Consider the following 8184-nt stretch of genomic DNA (forward strand, 5'->3'; position numbering starts at 1 on the left):
ATGACGGTGGTGGTGCAAATTGCCTTTGATGGTAGCCTTTAAGGGTGAGACTGAGCTACTTGCAGATTATACGCTGTGTTAGGTAACTATGCATGGGTTTGGTGTGGGAGATTATAGGATGGGATTCGTGAATATCTTTGAAGATAACTGTAACTGTGAAAATATCTAAAAGGATTATTAGGGATAGACTGCACATAAGAGAAAAAAAAAAAAGAATTACCAGAATAATGATAGGTGATCTAAGGCCATCTCAAATGATTCACCAGAATCATCATCAAATTTGAATTTAGTGAAGAAATATAACTTTTTTTGTCTCCAACGATTTCATCAAAATGATATCAAATTGAGAACGACCAAAAATTTTCACCAAACTAAGGAGCTTTTGCAGATTTCACAATTTTACTGTGTGTGTACATTGGAAGTGGGGCCCATCGAACGATCGGTCGGACGTCTGACCGATCGTCCCTCTAGTTATCCAGATTACACAAAAAAACACACCCATGTCATCAAAAACAGCATTTCTACTACTGTTATAGTTTGTTCTTCCATTTTGGTAGACATTCTGTAACAAATCTGATCCGTAAATAACTACTAATTCGTAATTAAGAATTCTAACTAAGTGTTTAGAATGGAATTATGTGTTATTATTAATTATGATATGTGTTTTGTAGTAATTTGTGCATATTTGTCTAATATGAAAAGTATTTATCATGATTTCTGCTTTTGAATCTGAAATTGATAGCCTAAATGCTTTCAGAAATCGAATTTGAGTACATTGAGAGACTAATTGGAATATTTGGAACCATGCAAGAAGTTTCGTTAAAAATTGATTCAGTTCAGTAAAATCGCATATGATTAAATTGAGCCTTAATTAGAACTGTTTTGGGTTAATTGAGCTATGTGTTAACCTGGTTAAATTAAAGTTACTCATGTTTAATTAAGATAATACATGATTAGTATCTAATTTGGTCCTATTTGTGATTCAACATCTGATTAAGTGTAGTATGAATTGGGCATTTTATGTTGAATATAGGGGATTAAAACCCTTATGTGTGTGTGTTGGAGTTTTGTATGTGTGTGTGCACGTGTATTGTGCTCAAAAAGTAAGGTGAGTGTGTGTGTATATTCAGCTAAGTTAGTGAGAATGTCAGTTTCATTCATTTTGCTCATTAGGTTCCTTGTGTTGAGAGTTCTAGAGAGAGAGAGAGGAGGGGGGGAGAGCCCTCTAGAGAGAAAAGCTTTACACTTGTGTGGTTTGAAGGAGAATAAGAGAGCTAAGGGAAGACCATCTCTTATTGTTGGAAATTAAAGCTCTACGTAAGAGTCTTGAGCCTATTTTCTGTAGCTAACCTTCCATGCATCATGATTTCAACATATCTTTGAACTAATTTCATGAAGTTAGTAAGAGAAATGGGTCCTTAAGCTTATAGATGGCTTGCATGTACATTCAAGGTAGATCATCTTCGATTTTATCATTTTGAGTTTGAGTTTTAAAGTCCTTGCATGCATGTGAGTTTAAATCATGTCCATTGTTTTAGAAATTCATGAGTTTGTTGATTACCATTTGCATGTTATGAAAAACCACGAGGAGAGTTGAAAAATCTTACATCAAGGAGTTTTGGTTCAAATCTTTCAAGAATTTATGAGTTTTTGAATAAAAATGTTTTAAGGGTCTTATATTGGAGTTTTCTAAAGCTATTTTATGTGTTTGATTAAATTATGCACGATTCCAAATTTTGAAGGTTGTTTGGAAGCCATTTTTGTTAAGTTTGGTGCCCAAAAATTCATAGCTGGCTCGAGCGAGAAAGTGGTGGCTTGAGGCAACATTACGAGCTCCTAGTATTTTGAACTTTGCAAAAATTAGTTAGAGCAAAAAAGTGGCGGCTCGAGCGAGCTCAGTTTTTGCCTTCAGCTGGCTCTAGCCACGAAAAGCTGGCTCTAGCCAATAGCTTATTTTTAGCATGTTTTCAAAAGATGATTTAAGTATATATCTTCGTTTCCATCTCTTTTTGGGCATTCTTAGGCATGATTTATGAGCCATTAAGGATTAATAGGCTAAGAAATAACACACATAAGTGAATTAGAAATTATGTGTCGAATTCGAGTATGTAGCTCAATATAAACAATTTATGTGACATGAAGTTAAAGTAAGAAAGCTAAGGCATGTATGGCCATATGAATGAGTGATAATAAGACATGTTTTGTGCTATTTACATTTGTGTTTGTAGGTCGACGTTCGGAGACTAACCAACTGGTTCTGGAAGCCCACTGTGAGTAACGTTATTATAAAGACATGTTTATATGAATTATGTTCCAAATGTGATTTGATAAGTTATGATTTTCTGAAATGATGAGTATTTACATGAACGAATGTCCTATGTTTGAAATCTATTATGGCATCCATAGATAGTCTCAAGTCATGGGAGATGGCATGTTAATGCGAGTCCATGACATATATGTGATTATGAGATCTCGTTAGCCACTTCATTGTGGTGATATATGTTTAATCGGTATCGGAACCGATTACTCTAGTCGGAAGACGATGTGATATGTTTTATGAGATGTACCATTATTATGTTTAGATATGAGAATTGATCTTGTTATGATCTGTTTATGAATATGACATGTTCGGAATTCGTTCACTAACCTCTTTACATTGATGTTATTAATTGGGTTTTAGCTCACTGTTTGTCTATATATATATATGTGTGTGTGTGTGAGTGTTCTGGAGATCAGACCTAAAGATTTTTGTCTGGATCTGTGTTCTATTGTCAGCCAATCATTGTGCCTCACGTGGAGATTCCGAAAGTGTTGCGTGTTATAAGTTCTGGTTGTTTCTATATATAAAATTTGTTTGTTTTTGTTGGCTATACTTAAGATGCTATAATGGGTGTGGATATAATGTAATAATGACTTTTGGATATGTATATAAAGTTTTAAATATTCTGTTTCATATAAGTTAGCATAACTCATTGGATAATTATATTTATGTATTTGCTTCCGCTAGCCCTTTATTTTGTTAATTTGTTTCAGAGGCCTTCGGTAATCTTAGGATTACTGGCTGGTAACGATGCTAAACCTATAGGGGCGGGTTTGGGTCGTGACATATTCAAATCAGGATTAAGCCAATACAAGCTCGATATCTCGGGCCCATCATAGATCAATCTCAACATATTATCATTATCAAAATACAAACTGAAATACCCATAAGCAAAACTTCAATTTCTCAACCCAGATATCAATTTCATGCTTTTAGAAAATGTTTGAAAAAGCAAAAGAGTTTCAGTAGGAAAATCAAAGCTTTGCCAGAGAATGCTACCACTTAAGTTCTTTAAAACAAGGTTGTTTGTCTCAAGAAGCTCTACTCTATCAACATCAGTAGAGCCGGTATTGGTCTGCCAAGCCATCGAGCCATCGATATCGGTCAAGACCATAGTTCAATCTCGCCGGACAGAGAGGCTGGAGCCGAGGCCGTTGACGGGTTTGTCTTGATTAGCCATCCAAACAACTGTTTTAGATTATTGTGTTAACCAAATTCCAAAACCAAAGGCATTGGTACCAACCCCATAGAACCCACAAGTGAATGAATTGTCTGGGGAGGTAATGACATTTGAATCACCTTGTATAGATAGAGAAGACCCTCTTTTCAAATGGTTCAAAGTTTTTGATTTTGTGTATGGAATCATGAAAGAGATTGTTAGAAACAATAAAATGATTGAATTAGTTGGATTTTTCATGGTTCTAGAACTTGGTTTTGGTTGAGCAATATGCACATATGAATTAAACTCAGGAAATTCATTTTCACTTTCCGATCGATCGACGGTTGTCCCCTCGGACGTCCATTTAGATTTGATAAAAGCTACAATACACTGTTGGAGTTATCAGATTGAGGAACTCGTATTTTTTTTACTTGGATTTGATGAAAAAAATTGTGCACTGTTGGAAATGTCCTAAAAAGCGTTGCATCAAACCAAACCAAACACCATACGAGGCAAAATTGGTCGCTTTCAAACCCCTCAGCCTCCAAGGGCCAAACTAACCATGAAATGACAATATATGTTTCAAGAAGCTTTGATTTTTGTGATTTTTTTCAAATAAATCTCTAAAAATAACCATCTTATTTGATGCATTTGTGTACAACTTCATCAAATGTGCCTTTGTTTCATTGTCTATATACTCCTCATTTTAAATATAAACAAATTGCATGATTCACGTTCTTTATACAATTACATCAATGTTCTCCAAGGCCTCATGTATACTCTCTCATATGCTTTTGCATGATTTTTAGATTACCAATGTTTGTTTTATTATGACTATATTTATCTTTAAGTTAATTCGTTCTATTTGTGATTTGTATTGGCACTTTCAATCCCATAATTTTTAGATAAAGCACATTTAATCACAAATATGCTTTAAAGCATCTCTAATGACAAATGCTATAATAGCATTGCCATTATTATAATTTGACAGTGAATAGTAACAAATTGTCAAATTATAACAATGGTACTCCAATGGTTATATGTCATTTTGGCAAATCTCAACCAACTTTGTATAGTCTTCCAGTTATTCGGCCGATCGTCTTGTGATTGGTCTTCTGTGCGCGTGGCATTACTGTTATTGAAATCGTCTGAAATATGAACAAAAAATTGAAGGAATGAGAGAAATGGTTGGTGGAAACAAAATGGCACGTATGGCAGCTACCATATTCAACCATTGGAACACCACTTTTCATTTTTAGCTATCAAATTATAGCAATGATAGTTCTAATGACAAACTATTAGAGATGCTCTTAAACATTACATTGATTGTGTGATTGTTGAAATTATAAATCTCCATTCTTAATCATGATGACATGAATTTGTAAGTTGGCTTTAAAATTTTATGATTTTAAAGGTGTATTTTTTTTTATTGTTTGGGTCTAATGCTTTCAAACACGTGATTATCTTGCTTTTTATAAATTTTTCCCCTAACAAAACAATTTTCCTTTAAGTTTTTCACATTATAGTCATTATCAAGCTATGCATACTTTTAATATTTATTATAAAAGTTGCTCATTACACATTTTACATAGAAAAATGAGAAAATGAGTTACCACTCTTGCGAAGTTTATGTCCTTTTTATTTTATTTGATTTGCTTGGGGAAAAAACGAAAGCAATAGAGAATAGGAAAACAAAATGACACCACAAAAGAAGAACAAAGAAAGGAACATAATCACAAAATAATAATTAGCATTATCTAATTCCCAAATCTTAATTATCGAAAGGAAGAGTTTAATTTTATTTAGTTTTGCAGTAGTTTTGCAATTTCTATTGTTATCATCGAGTTAAATGTGATGTGAGAATGGTAATGGTCAATTGTTTTGGGAAAATGAGTGGGAGTACTAATTAGTGCTACCACTAATGATGTGGCAGTAGGTCCCACCATGATTTGATGTTTTGACTTTGGTGTTGTATTTTTTTTCTTTTTTTATTGAGTGTAATGTCATTAGTGGTCTTTTTAGAGTTTTAAAATTAGTGGTCTCTATCATTGTTGATTGTTTTGAGACAATGTATTTAAATGACGAATTGTGATAAGAATGATTTCTCGAAACTGGCTCAAAATTTTATAATATAAAAAATATTTAATTTTTTGTCAAATCTTCATTTCATTATAAAATTTTCTGCTTATTTATATCTATCCATATACTATTATTAAGTGAATGCCTAAATTGGTTTAATAAAACATTATTCTCCTCATGTTACGTGGTAACTTTATATATGTTAAAAGAAAAAAATTACCATATATATCGTAAGCAAGTTTTGAACCTAAAATCTTAGATTTTATTAAAAATATATTTATCATTTAAGCAACACACATATTATAATATTAAATTCTTCATTATTTGTTTTTATTATTAATTATCTAAATTGCACACGTGTCGCATGTGCCACTTGCCCGTAATGCTTATGTTAAGTCTCTTAATTAAAATATCATTAATATTAAAAAAAATTAAAATATAAAATATAAAAATTGTTAAAAAATAAAATATGTGCAAGTGCAATTCATATGTTACTTCGTTGTCCTATTTCATGATGAAAAATGTTTGAGACGCCTAATAAAACTCCCATAATTTTGCCCACAATAATGTGAAATGATGAGTGTCAATTTTTGATTTGTTACACAATCATGTGGGGTTCTAATTCCTTATCATTGTACGTGTATTTGGGGATCTTAAATGTGGGTCTCTAATATTACTTAGTTAAGGGACTCACATTTAAGACCCCTAAATATACTACAATGATACGGCAAAGCTACAAATTAATCTAGAAAGATGTGAGGAGGAAGGTAGGCATTATATGATTGGGGAGGTAATTAGTCAAAAAAATAACACCTATTTTACTACCACATTGTAGGTCAAATTGTAGTAGCTTTTTTATGGGGGTCATACATTTTTCCTCGTAAATTGCTCTTGTTTCCTGGATACACTACGCTGTGTTTGGTTGACATATTTAGAAAGAGAAAAGGGAAAAAAAATGATGTGTAAATAAAATACGCTTACATTTCACCTAATTTCACACACATTTTTCCTTTCTATTTCCAAAGCCCCCAACCAAATACAGTGTTTGCATTTTTTATTAAGGAGCTATTCTGTATAGTGTATATGAACTGTTTATAGTTTTTTTTTTTTTTTGTGTCAGATTGTTTGTGCAATTTTTGCTTATAATTTATAAGGCATAAATAATTTAAATAAACTGGGCCTCGTTTGGCAACAGGTCGGTCTAGCCAAAAAGTCAAAAAGTTACTAAAAAAGCCAATAACTCATACAAAAAAATTAAAGATTCTCTTTTCTCTCTACTTTTTGCAATTTTTTTTTGTAAAAAGTCAAAAAGTCATCTAAAATATACTAGTTTTTTTAAACTCATATTTTAACAAAATAACCAAAAAATTACTAAATTAACATATTTCCAAACGAGGCCTAAAAAGTATTATTTTCAAAAGTTGGCCGAGCAATACTTTTGACTTTTACTTTTAAATTATCAACTTGTAATCTATACTAAGGCCCCGTTTGAGGACTTACTTTTTTAGCCAATTAACAAAAAAGTTACTAAATTAGCTAAAAAGCTAACAACTCATACCAAAAAGTCAAAGGGCTCGTTTGGTTTGATTTTCTGAAAAAATTTTGGGAAATTTTCTTTACAAATAAGTTTTCAAAAATAATCAAACCAAACAAATTTTCCCAAAAAAATTTCTCAAAACTTGTAAACCAAACAAGTTTTCCAAACAAATCTCTCTCTCACACATATCAAATCAATCACTTTTTCCAAAACTCTATCTCAAAATAATTTTCCAAAACATCTTTTAAAAAAAACTAAACCAAACATGTTTTCGTACTTTTTATCTCTAAAACACATCTCTCAAACACAAACCAAACATACCCAAAGATTCTCTTTTCTCTCTATTTTTTGCACATCTTTTCGTAATTAGTCAAAAAGTCATACCAAACATACAAGTTTTTTTTACCTACCTTTTTAGTCAAATAATCAAGAAGTTACTAAATTAGCCTGTTTCCAAACGAGGCCTTAGGTGTACAAAACAACACCTAAGGATTGAATAACCCAAGTGACCAAACAAATGAAAACTATTCAATACTCATGGAGCGCCATGGATTCATGCTGTAGAATTAATCATCATACACCATGCCTTTTCATATGAAAAACTATTCAATATTCCCAGAATGCCACGTGTTCATCATTTTTCATTAATCATCATACCCCATATCCCTTTATATTCTTCAATCACATGACACAAATCATAAATCCTACCTTCTCCATGAATTACAATAGCTTATAGCATCATATAGCCATGCTCCATAGGCATTCAATAATCACTCCCTTCCTATTCCTTCATTACTTAGGTCAAGTTTGGCGTCTTTAATAAAAGTCAAAAAGTCAAAAAATTACTATCCTATTTAAGTCACATCATCTTATTTAAATCACAACACCTCTCTACCACATCACTTCAAACCCAACTCATATTTCATAAAAAGTCAAAAAATACACTTATTTAGAACATCCCAAGCAACCCCTTAATACAAAATTATAATCCTATCTTTTTCACCAATCCCTACAGCTTGGAGAGCTTCGAGCGCCATGTGTACATGCTTGAGGAGCACCGAATAAACAAACACCATTTTTCGTTTTAGT

General features: G+C 32.2%; 1 protein-coding gene across 1 annotated transcript in view; it reads left to right on the plus strand.

Moving 5' to 3' along the window:
• Window positions 1-8112: 8112 nt before the first annotated feature.
• The window catches only part of LOC114257427 (Pentatricopeptide repeat (PPR) superfamily protein), a 3758-nt gene continuing 3686 nt past the window's right edge, over window positions 8113-8184 (plus strand). Inside the window, exon 1 of the mRNA XM_028197184.2 lies at window positions 8113-8184. This exon is cut by the window's right edge and continues 3686 nt beyond it. The gene's annotated coding sequence lies outside the window, so the exon portion shown is untranslated.

This window comes from Camellia sinensis, chromosome 14, assembly GCF_055761805.1.
Source record: "Camellia sinensis isolate YWXY chromosome 14, ASM5576180v1, whole genome shotgun sequence".
Classification (NCBI taxonomy): Eukaryota; Viridiplantae; Streptophyta; class Magnoliopsida; order Ericales; family Theaceae; genus Camellia; species Camellia sinensis.